This window comes from Lepidochelys olivacea, assembly GCF_965140295.1.
Source record: "Lepidochelys olivacea isolate rLepOli2 genome assembly, chromosome: 1".
Lineage (NCBI taxonomy): Eukaryota > Metazoa > Chordata > Testudines > Cheloniidae > Lepidochelys > Lepidochelys olivacea.
The window spans coordinates 325,057,607-325,071,085 of record NC_140411.1 but is presented as its reverse complement, the minus strand read 5'-3'; positions in this window follow the sequence as shown (position 1 = coordinate 325,071,085).

Below are 13,479 nucleotides of genomic sequence, written 5' to 3'. Positions count from 1 at the left end.
TTTTCCAATTCCAATATAGCTTTTTTGAGATGGGGCAACCCCATCTACACACAGTATTCAAGATGTGGGCATACCAGGGATTTATATAAAGGCAACATGATATTTTCTGTCGTCTTATCAATCAATCCATTTCTTAATGATTCCCAACATTGTTAGCTTTTTTGACTGCCGCTGCACATTGAGTGGATGTTTTCAGAGAACTATCCACAATGACTCCAAGTTCTCTTTCTTGAGTGGTAACAGCTAATTTAGACCCCATCATTTTGTGAAATCCTTTTGTAGCTCTCTGCAGTCTGCCTAGGACTTAACTATCTTGAGTAGTTTTGTATCATCTGAAAATTTTGCCACCTCACTGTTTACCCCCTTTTCCAGATCATTTATGAATATGTTGCATTAAACCCATATTTAGATAGCTAAATAAAATTGGCCTGATTTTCAAACGCACTGAGGATCCATACTTCTGTTGAATTCTGTGGAGATTGTTGGTATTTAGCACTTCTGAAAATCAGGCTACATTTATTTAGATGCCTAAATATTAACTTATTTACCTAAAATTAGGCACTTATGGCTGAAAAATTTAGTCTTGATCCAAGTAAAAGTACTAGTTTGCTAACGCTAGTGATTCAAGTACCTTTGTTAGCTACAAAACAGAGCGAACACTCCCTGCCTATGTGCCTCAATCCCTGCCTCAAAAAGGGGCAAGAAAATTAGTTTCTGTGCTGTTTCAATGAGTGCTAATTAGCACAAAAAATTATTTTACTTGCTGCTGTAATGTGTCCTCCACCCAAAGTAGTCTAAAGTCACTGACAATGGGAGGTAATAAAGGGCATTTTACAAAGATTGTAGCTTTATCTATAGCTTATGGGTTACTTTAACCAATTACCCACCCTAAAGTGAGGGTTTACACCTACTTTAATCTGTGAAAGTTCAGCCCCAAGATTGATTACAGTAGAGAGGTTATCAACAGAAAGGGAACCCCGTGGTACATAACAGAGACAGCACACTTCTCTTTCAGTAATAACTACTTCTATTAGCCAAAGGGGCAATACTAGTGGGGGCTTGACGGGGCTATAGCCACCCTAAAATTTGCCTTAGCTCCCCCATAGCCACCCCTCCCAGCACAAAGATCAAACACAGACACTTCTCCACTGCTGCTGGTGGCAGCACTGCCTTCAGAGCAGGGTACCCAGCCAGCAGCCACCACTCGTCGTCATCCTGTGATCAACCATTACACCCAGGTCTTTTTCTTCCTCTGTCACTTCTAACTGATAAATCCCCATCTTATCACAAAAATTCTTGTTGTTCGTCACTAAGTGCATTACCTTGCACTATTAAATTTCATCCCCTTTCTATTGCTCCAGTTTTCAAGGTTGTGATGATCTTCTTCTTCTTCTTCTTGAATTTAGGATGGAAGAATCCCATGCATTGCTATAGGTTGGGGACTGACTGGCTAAGCGGCAGTTCTGCAGAAAAGGACCTGGGGATTATAGTGGATAAGAAACTGGATGTGAGTCAACAGTGTGCCTTTGTTGCCAAGAAGGCTAACGGCATATTGGGCTGCGTTAGCAGGAGCATTGCCAGCAGATCGAGGGAAGTGATTATCACCTCTATTTGGCACTGGTGAGGCTACTTCTGGCATACTGTGTCCAGTTTTGGGCCCCCACTACAGAAAGGATGTGGACAAATTGGAGAGAGTCCAACGGAGGGCAACAAAAATGATTAGGGGTCTGGGGCACGTGACTTATGAGAAGAGGCTGAGGGAACTGGGCTTATTCAGTCTACAGAAGAGAAGAGTGAGGGGGGGATTTGATAGCACCCTTCAACTACCTGAAGGGGGGTTCCAAAGAGGATAGGCTGTTCTCAATGGTGGCAGATGAACAGAACAAGGAGCAATGGTCTCACGTTGCAGTGGGGGAGGTCTAGGTTGGATATTAGGAAACACTGTTTCACTAGGGGTGGTGGTGAAGCACTGGAATGGGTTATCTAAGGAGATGGTGGAATCTCTATCCTTAGTGGTTTTTAAGGCCTGGATTGACAAAGCCCTGGCTGGAATAATTTAGTTGGGGTTGGTCCTGCTTTGAGCAGAGGTTTGGACTAGATGACCTCCTGAGGTCTCGTCCAAACCTAATCTTCTATGATTTTTGAATGATATTCCAGTCCTCCTCCGTATAGCCAATACCTCTTAACTTTGTGTCACCTGCAAATTTTATTTGCACGTTCCCACTTCTTATGCCAAGGTCATTAATAAAAATGTTAAATGAGATTGGTCCCATTTTTCACTCCATGCATCCGATGAAGTGGGTTTTAGCCCACAAATGCTTATGCCCAAATAAATGTGTTAGTCTCTAAGGTGCCACAAGGACTCCTCGTTGTTTTTTCTCCCTCCAGCCTGACAGTTCACCTTTCAGTGTGATGCATTGTAGTCTCCCCTTTAACTAGTTCTTTATCCACCATTCAATTTTCATATTAATTCCCACTTTCTCCAATTTAACTAATAATTTCCTTTGTGGAACTGTATCAAATGCCTTACTGAAATCCAGGTAGATTAGATCTACTGCATTTCCTTCATCTAAAAAATCGGTTATCTTCTCAAAGATAAAAAACCTCTTATAATCCTGTCATCCTTTTGCCACAGGGAAACAGCTGGTTCCACTGTGGGAAGGGCCCTCTTTATATTTTCTCCATAATGAATGCTAAATTGGTTCAAGTTAGATGACTTTGTCATTTTATGACCAATTTGCACTTGACATGTCACCTTATACCATTGTTTACATCACTGCTGAGTAAACTATTAACTCAGAATTGTTAGCAAATCTTTCTCTAAGTCTAGTTCTTGCTACTGATCTGAAAACAGAACTTTACAATGTCACTGATTTAAGGCAAATTATGCAATAAATTTGTGACAGTTACAAGATTAAAAGAGTCATGAATAATTCCCATGCTAATATCTGTAACTATGCAGTTTGTTGTAGGTGGAATTATCTGTATGTCTTTTCCTTGTTTATGCCTCTGTCTTTGAAATCAAGGTTTTCACCAGTAAAAATGTACCTGAAAAAAGTCAGACAAGTGAATACTTAGCTTCTAAAAACACAAGTATTTGATATAAACGTGTGATCATTCAATTCTTCATTGCAGCAGGTTCAGCAGATAGACAAATCTACATCCCAGAAATCACTCTTTTCTCTCTCAGTAAAGGGATAACAAAGAACCTACAAAAAAAACGAGGAGTACTCGTGGCACCTTAGAGACGAACAAATTTATTTGGGCATAAGCTTTCAAGGGCTAAAACCCACTTCATTGGATGCATGCAGTGGAAAATACAGTGGAAAACACTAACCCAGGAAGCTACCCTTGCAACAAAGCCCATTGCCAACTCTATCCACATATCTATTCAAGGGACACCATCATTGGACCTAATCACATCAGCCATACCATCAAGGGCTCATTTACCTGCACATCTACCACTGTGATATATGCTATCATGTGCCAGCAAAGCCCCTCTGCCATGTACATTGGCCAAACTGGACAGTCTCTATACAAAAGAATAAATGGACACAAATCAGATGTCAAGAATTATAATATTCAAAAACCAGTCGGAGAACACTTCAACCTCCCTTGACACTCAATTACAGACCTAAAAGTCACAATTCTTCAACAAAAAAAAACTTCAAAACCACACTCCAATGAGAAACTGCAGAACTGGAATTTATTTGCAAACTGGATACCATTAAATTAGGCTTGAATAAAGACTGGGAATGGATGAGTCATTACACAAACTAAAAGCTACTTCCCCATGCTAATTTTTCCTCTACTGTTACTCACATCTTCTGGTCAACTATTTGAAATTGGCCATCCTGATTATCACTACAAAAGTTTTTTTTTCTCCTGCTGATAATAGCTCACCTTAATTGATTAGTCTCATTAGAGTTGGTATGGCAACACCCATTTTTTCATGTTCTCTGCATATATATATCTTCCTACTGTATTTTCCACTGCATGCATCTGATGAAGTGGGTTTTAGCCCATGAAAGCTTATGCCCAAATAAATTTGTTAGTCTCTAAGGTGCCACAAGCATTCCTCGTTCTTTTTGCTGATACAGACTAACACAGCTACCACTCTGAAAAGAACCTACAGTTCTTTCTAGAATAGTCTGTGGTTCTGAACAGTTTATGATCAATTTGTCATTAACTATGGTATCCCCAGGATCACTTGTTGGGTTGGGCACGAGTCCCATAACCAACAAGTCAACTTTCGTACAGTATTGATTTATCAGGACCAAAGCAATTGTTACCAAAATATATTTTTGCACAGTGCAGCTCAGTAGTTTAAAATCAGTACAATACAGTCTAACCACAATAATCAATGTTCAACTCTATTTCAACATCTGCCATATGGTATTTGGTGCTTCTTGTTTGGCTCAAATCTCCACATTCTAGATATTCCACTTTGTATACATGATTATAAGCCAGTATCTTCTCAAAAGCAGGAGTTATAGTGAGCAAGTATTTGCTGCTGACACAACATTTCAGAGCAAATATCAACCTCCTTAAATGCTTTCTTGGCCTAATTTGACATTGGCCTTTGGGACTGGAAGTAGGCTGTCAAATTAGGCCTAATTTGACATTGGTCTTTGGGACTGGAAGTAGGCCTGATCCTGCAAAGTTTTGCTTACAAGAGTAGTCCCTACTTGTGCGAGTTGTCACATTAAATTAAATGGAACTACTCCCATGAGTAGAAGTATTCATGTGAATAAGGATTTGCATGATCAAGCACTATTTCTTTTGGCTCAGATCAAAGCTGATCTTTCCTACAACAGTATATAATCATATGGAGTGAAATTAAAAAAAAAAAATCATGGTCACAAAACACTAGGGACCCTATGATATGTACTCATATACTGCATATCTTAGAAATCATTTACAATTGAAGTCTAATATTAAATTAGGTAGTTCTTAATACAAACAGAAGAAGAAAATATTTGTATAACCTAACATCACAGTACCTAGTTTACAGAAGGGCAACAGAAATACTAAAAATTCATCCAAAAGGAAGAGATATAATCCTCTAATCAGCATATTGTAGAAATACAGAAGAAAAATCTCTAGTTAAAGTGGATTTAAATGGACCAATTGTGTAAGAGGCTAAGTCACTCAACTCCCATTGAAATCAATGGTGTGTGTGTGTGTGTAAATATATACATATATGAATTAAATGTATTTTAAATGTTGAAAGCACAAAATAGCAAGACTATGGGACATACAGTATCTATCTATTTTAAATTTACCTTTGACTTTCATTTCAGATCCCCCAATGTCACACCAGCCAGCTCTCAAGTGGCACTCTAGATACAGACTAACACGACTGCTACTCTGAACCCCCCATGTCTGTTACAGACTCCAAAAAATCCGATGGCACCGGCCTAGAGGAGATCAGGTAAGTGGGCTTTTGCCTCAAATTTTGCATTTTATATTATTATTCAAAAGATATAAAAGAATTTTTAAAAATTGTGAAGGCTGGATGTATCATTAAATGATTCTCTTACTGTCCCCTATATTTCAGCTCTAGTATTGCGTAATGTCCACAAGTAGTGCAGGGCACTATAGTGGTGGAGGAGCCAGTTGACATCCTCATGCACTCTCCATTCTAGTTCCTAAATGTTCATGTGTTCATAGAACTTATCCAACCTAACATTAATCACCTCTATTTACGTTCCAAAGAATGTAATGTTACCTGAATACAACCCATTTCCATATGCAATGATTCTGTTCATTCCTTCATCACAACATTACTGTTTGGAAAAAGGAGAATCTATTAGATCTCCATGGAGCAACATTATGGTTACAGTGCACTTTATCCTGCTTGCATCTTGGCCTTTAGAAGTCATTCATATCCTCCTTATTTTTCCTTCTCTAGGATTGTTCTTCCATTCAGAAAGTGCATACAAGTGACTTTTAATTTATTTGTTTGAAACCAGTTTTATCAATAAAAAAGCAGCCAAATTACTTTTAAAAATCAAACACATGCATATCTCTGGATCTCCATGTATGCATGACAGAAATTACAACAGTGCCCCCTTTCCAGCGTCAGTTATTCTAATTTATTTGAATGCACTTTTTTTTTTTGTGGTTTTTAAATAAAATCAGTTAGAAATTGGGCAGATCCCATAGGTTAAAAACAATCTGCGATAGATGTTACTACAGCTTTGGTAACTGTTTCATCAGTGTTGCCTGAGTAGTTTTATTATGAAGTGATAAAATCACTAGTCACAACCATTCCAAAAATTCTAACAACTAAGGCTACATTTCACAGAAGATGTAATTTGTTTATAGGTTATAGAGAGTGACACAAAAATCTCAAGACAGCAAGAACAGAAGAAAGTGGGTAATTCAATTGACAGTTCAGGCTTTTTCCGTGTTCTCAAAAAAATAAAATGCATTGCTCTTATTCATTACAGTACTGTATGGTCAGGAGATTTTTGTTTCATTTTAACATTCCCACGGGCCCCGCATGACTGAAAGCTTCAGTTTTTCAGACTCTGGTACAGCCAAAAGTCAGCAGATATGCAGAAGTGAAATAGGGATCTATGAACATTTCCCCTATTTTTAAAAAAATGCTGGGGCGGGGGCACATTGCAAGTAACTGTGGCTTGGCAAACCAACTTTAAGATAATGTTATGCCTAGTGCACAAAACAGTACAAATATGCAATCATCAAATGGAAATTGTGATTTAAAAAAATGTGTGTGTCTGAACTAGGTACTTTCTTACTCAACATGTCTAGTTCCTGTGTATCTTTGAGTTATATGTTTTCTGGTTATTTTACTGACAAAATAATAACTAGTGCAATGGGGAAGCGCAGCTGTGAAAGAGAACAGAGTACAGCTATCTCATATATCAACAAAACTGCTTTCTATGCTTAATTTATTTTATCTATTTTGATTTGCAAAGTAACAAGATAAAAAGACACCCATCCAAACCACTAGGCACCCTTGACAATATATAGAATTACAAATATTCTAACTCCATTGTTTTTACATTTCCATCCGTTCTACGCAACTCTTCCAATCAACAATGGGTATACAATGAAAAACATTTCCTGCAACCCTGTTAGGGAAGGAGGCAGAAAAATAGCTGATTTGTTGGACCTTGTCTTGTTTTGGGTTTGTTTAGGGGGCTCTCACACTACAGAGATTGGTGCCTGATTAGATTTTTTTTTCCAATTCTAACTTTCACAAAGCTAAGCTAGTGTTTCGTATTTCTGAATCATCCAGAGTAAAATGCTTCCTAAATGTCATCGTTACATAAAAACTCTGTTGTTAGCAGTAATATTAGCTAGTTTTACTCTGCATAAGCTTATTTATAGAATAGTTGAGTCATGCACCTTTCAGTGGCCTTATGTTAATGAATATTTCTTATGGAAGTTTGTGATCCTTAGTTATATTAGTCTTATGGTTATTTCAAATAATGTATTTTCAAAACTCTGATTTACCCTCCGCCACCAAATGGGGGAAGAACTATTGCATTTATAGCTATAGTGGCTGCATTACTTGAACATATTTCACATTTTAAAAAGTTAATTGCTCTTTTTTACATTTTCTTTTCTCCTTCTGAGTCCTAAATACTATACTCTTACTAAGCATTATACCTTGAAATAATGGGATTGGGGGAACAAGGGAAATGAAAAATGGCTAGAGAAACATGTTTGTATTGTCATTCTTTTTTGTGGATTTATGATATGTTATAGGTGCTAATGATTCAGGTAACAAGAATTCAAATCTTTTTTGGGGAGTAAATCCCATGATTGGCAATACAATAAACTGTATGTAGTAGTGCAGCAGCAGGATGCATGGGGGGGAGGAATATTTCCAGTTTAAATGTATTTTTCAAAATATTCCCAGAGGGAACCATCTGATCCTTCATGCTGTCCCAACTGCCTACCTAGATTTAGAATTCAAAACCTCGAGCTAATTAAGTTCCCTCACCTGGGGCCTATTCTTCCTCTCTGCCTTCTCCCCCATCTGATTTCATTCTGAATTAGCTGCAATGCTGGGGCCATACCTGGAGCTCTCATCTAGAGCAAGATTCTGATTTCATTTACTGTTGGGGTTGCCAATTTTGGCTGGATGTACACCTAGAGATTTAATCACCAGACATAATCTTTAATTCCTGAAGACTCCAGGCCAATCCTGGAGGGTTGGCAACCCTATTTACAGTGGGGGGGGATTAATTCACTGGAGTTATTCCTGATTTTTTTTCTCTTCTCCCCACTAAGAACATAAGAATGGCCATCCTGGGTCAGACCAAAGGTCCATCTAGTCCAGTATCCTGTCTACCGACAGTGGCCAATGCCAGGTGCCACAGAGGGAGTGAACCTAACAGGTAATGGTCAAGTGATCTCTTTCCTGCCATCCATCTCCACCCTCTGACAAACAGAGGCTAGGGACACCATTCCTTACCCATCCTGGCTAATAGCCATTAATGGACTTAACCTCCATGAATTTATCCAGTTCTCTTGTAAACCCTGTTATAGTCCTAGCCTTCACAACCTCCTCAGGCAAGGAGTTCCACAGGTTGACTGTGTGCTGAGTGAAGAAGAACTTCCTTTTATTTGTTTTAAACCTGCTACCTATTAATTTCATTTGATGGCCCCTAGTTCTTATATTATGGAACAAGTAAATAACTTTTCCTTATTCACTTTCTCCACACCACTCATGATTTTATATACATCTATCATATCCCCTCCTTAGTCTCCTTTTTTCCAAGCTGAAAATTCCTGGCCTCTTTAATCTCTCCTCATATGGGACCTGTTCCAAATCCCTAATAATTTTAGTTGCCCTTTTCTGAACCTTTTCTAATGCCAGTATATCTTTTTTGAGATGAGGGGACCACATCTGTACGCAGTATACAAGATGTGGGCGTACCATGGATTTATATAAATGGCAATAAGATATTCTCCATCTTATTCTCCATCCCTTTTTTAATGATTCCTAACATCCCGTTTGCTTTTTTGACTGCCGCTGCACACTGCGTGGACGTCTTCAGAGAACTAGCCACGATGACTCCAAGATCTTTCTCCTGATTAGTTGTAGCTAAATTAGCCCCCATCATATTTTATGTACAGTTGGGGTTATTTTTTCCAGTGTGCATGACTTTACATTTATCCACATGAAATTTCATTTGCTATTTTGTTGCCCAATCACTTAGTTTTGTGAGATTTTTTGAAGTTCTTCACAGTCTGCTTTGGTCTTAACTATCTTGAGCAGTTTAGTATCATCTGCAAACTTTGCCACCTCACTGTTCACCCCTTTTTCCAGATCATTTTTGAATAGGATTGGTCCTAGGACTGACTCTTGGGGAACACCACTAGTTACCCCTCTCCATTCTGAAAATTTACTATTTATTCCTACCCTTTGTTCCCTGTCTTTTAACCAGTTCTCAATCCATGAAAGGATCTTCCCTCTTATCCCATGACAACTTAATTTATGTAAGAGTCCTTGGTGTGGGACCTTGTCAAAGACTTTCTGGTGTCAAAGTCAGATTCAAGGCTCACAGAATTTGTCAGACCACTCTGTTTATTAGCAAAGCGCTTTGTCAATGCACCCAGATATATGTGAGCCCCATGCAAAAGCTCAAGCTAATTTATTTATACAGAAGCCAAAGCCAATTTAACATAGGAGACAAAAGGAAGCAGAAACTGACAAATATACATACATATCTTATGTGCATACTAACGTTTACCAGTCTCCTACCTCAGTAGGAGCTCTAAGTCAATTAGTTTGAGGACCCATTGTCTCACACTCCTTAACGTTTCTCTTCCTGACAACTATATTTCAACAAACTCTTCAAGCATCATTTCTTTAATGAATTATAATTTCAATATAATTCATTCTTCTTTCACAATCCCTCCTTTCGGTCTACGCAGTCTACACAAAGCTACACAATGACCAATAATGACTGGGTTCCACATATCAATCGTTCTTTATCTCTTTGTTCATCAGTGATATTTAAAATCATCAAATTAGCACTCTGGTTTGGGGCAGCTATCTGTGTAGCATGCCTGACACAATTTTGGATACAACAGGAAAGTAACTGAAAACATACAAAAATTACTAGGATTCCAAACAGGAGAGTTAGGGCTCCCTGAAACAACCAGTTTCCTATGCCAGAGAAATTGAAAAGGTTACTTAGCCACTTCCATAAAGAACTTGGCTCTTCGTGGGAAAGATATGCGATTTGCTCTAAGTGGCTAGCACAATCTATTACTTCATTGGTGTTGTCTGGTATATACACACAGCAGTCTTTTCCAATGAGAGCACAAGTCCCTCCTTTTGCCGCCAGCACTATGTCCAATGCCTGACGGTTTTGGAGGGCCATTTGTCGGATTGCCCCTGTTTCTTTGGCCAGGGCTCTTAAACTTTCTCCGGTTTCATTTGCCATTATTTCAACTACTGCTTGTAACCTTAGGAGCCTTTTTCCATGGTGTGTTACTCCCCCTAATGGTATTAAGGAACCGCCAATGGCCTCTTCCCAGGTTAAGGGGTTATGTTATTTACATACCATTGGGCATCTGTTAAGTCCTTTCTTTTTCGCCTGAAATTGAGGAGGTGTTCTCGAGGGAAGGTTCCTAGCACTCGGAATTGTGGGGCGGGATAACAGATTCCTGACCAATTAGCTGGTAGTGCGGTATAAGCTCTGGTCCCACACACCCAGTGATGGCCTATTAAGGCCGGGAAGGGTCGGTTGCACCCATTTATCATATAGGTGTTTGCAAAGGAGGAGGAGTATCCCCCAAAGGGTACAGAGTAATTCTCCTTACGAGGAGTGGTGTTATTTGCATGACTGTAGGGGGAACATGAGATTGATTTCTCTGTTTGATCCCAGGTTGAGAAAAAAAAATTCATATCTCCATACCGAGCCCGCCACTTTTTAGTTTTGTTTGAATAATCCCATACACCATTGGCCACAATATGCTGAAGGCAATGGCTTTTCCCCAGATCCAGCCCTGTCCCATTACACACCCAACACCAATGACCTTTTCCCTCCACCACACTTATCCATTTAGATGCATTTATTCCCACTGCTTTACAAGTGTCATTGCTGTTCCATATTTTGTTAAACGGACGAGGCCCTCCAGTGAGGTCTGGGGACTTGAGTGGGATAGCCAGTTTGAGAGTGGGCTGGGATGTGGCTGCAGACCCAGCAATTAGAAATATTAAGGGTCTGAGCTATCCATACCTGCTGCTGGATAAAAGAATTGTCATCGTGGTCTCCCCAGACCGTAAGATACTAGCAGCCGAGGAACAGTGTCTGCTTCTGGCAACCCTTACGAGAGCGTAGATTGTAAGGTATTGCAGACTGTTCCTCTACGTCGTCTTCTGGAGTCAAAATTGACTCTACGCTGTCCTGAGGTGGTGATTGGTTCTCTGGGGATGGTGCCTTCTTACACTGTGAAGCATGTATCCACAATGCGATGCCAGATAGTTTAACAGCTGTCTGTGTAGTAAGCAGTACCTGATGAGGACCCTTCCACCGGGGCTCCAAGGTGTGCTTTCGATGATGGCGCCATACGTAGACCCAATCACCTGGCTCGAGGTTGTGACAAGCATCGGAGGTGGGTTCCGTGGGCCAGGCGGCTCGAACCTGTGAATGAAAGTGACTTGCAGCTAGCATTAGTCCCTTGCAATACTGAAGGAGTGCACTGTGAGTCAAGTTCAAATCAGAAATGGGAGTAATGGTAGTCATAGCTTGCATAGGGCGTCCCATAACAATTTCAAAGGGACTTAATTTATGCCTTTGGGATGGAGTGGATCTCATGTCCATAAGGGCTAATGGTAAGGCTACTGGCCAGCTTAATCCTGTAGAGTCACAAATGTTAGCAAGCTTATTCTTAAGTACACCATTTCGTCTTTCAACAGCACCTGCACTCTGTGGGTGGTAGGGACAGTGCAACAGGTGTTTGATATGCAATATACGGTCCAGGTGTTGAACAAGTTGTCCAGTAAAATGTGTACCCCGATCACTGGACAGAGTAGCAGGAATTCCCTTGGCAGGCATAATATGATTTAACAAACATTTGGCAACAGACAGTGAGTCAGCCTTGCGATATTGAAAGGCTTCAATCCAATCAGAGAATAAACATACCATAACCAATATAAATTCATATTGTTGACACTTAGGCATTTGTACAAAATCAAGTTGCCAATGCAAGAATGGTGCTTGAGGCAGACCCCAGAACCCCTGGACCACTTTTACAGGTTTACCAATATTATGACTTTGGCAAATGGTACAGGCTGCACAGTGGTGGGCTGCAAAACAGCTAAAATGGGGGGCCCACCATCTTGTCTTAGTTACAGCAGAGACCATCCCTTCCTTTCCGACATGTGAAACACCATGTAGCAGGGCGGCCAGAGATGGGTAGAGTGAAAAGGGGGCTACAAAGGCGCCAGTAGGCGAGCGCCAAAGAGAATTGGGACGTAGAGAACAACCTTGGGCAACCCAGGCTTCTTTCTTCGTTTCTGGGGCAAAGTCTTGGAGCAGGGTGAGGTCAGTGAGGGACCAGGAGGGTAAGAGGAGAGCGGAGAACAAGGGAATCAGACATTTCGACTAGGCGCGCTGCAGCAGCCACAGCACGCAGCCAGGGGGGTAAGCCTTGGGCAACAGGGTCTAAATTGGCAGAGAAATAAGCCACTGGGCGGTTCTTTTCTCCGTGCATCTGAGTGAGAACTTCAAGTGCACACCCAGATTGTTCGTGGCAGAAAAGGGTAAAAGGCTTAGAATAGTCAGGCAGCCCTAAGGCAGGGGCAGAAGCCAAACCCTGTTTGAGGGAAACAAAGGCAGAAATGGCCTCGGGGGGCCACGGCATGGGGTCAGGCACAAAGAATAGAGTGAGTTCCTGGAGAGGTTTTGCAAGGGAGGCATATTGGGGAATCCACTGTCTGCAAAATCCAGCCATGCCTAAAAACTTCCGGGCGTGGGGAGCGGGGTCGGGGAAAGCTAAGGATAGCTTGGACGCGGGTGGGAGAAAGTGCACGGGAACCCTGGGAGAGGAGAAAGCCAAGTTATGTGACAGAAGCTTGACAGAGTTGTAGTTTAGAGCAAGAAGCTTTGTGACCCTTATTTGCTAGGGCAGTAAGGAGCAGTAAAGAGTCAGTTTCAGAGGCAGACAATGAAGGGGAACAGAGGAGTAGATCATCTACATATTGGACTAGTGTGGACCTGGACGGGAAAACAAGGTCAGCAAGGTCTCGGGCTAATGCTTGGGAAAAATATGACGGGCTTTCAGTATACCCCTGGGGCAGTGTGGTCCATGTGTACTGTTGCCCCTTGTAAGAAAAGGCAAACAGGAACTGGGAGTCAGGGTGAACCGGGACAGAAAAGAAAGCAGAGCACAAATCAACAACAGTAAAATGAGTTGTATCTGGTGGGATAGAAGCCAGAATCTTTGAGAGAGGCAAGTTTTGATTCTGTCCACCTATGATTT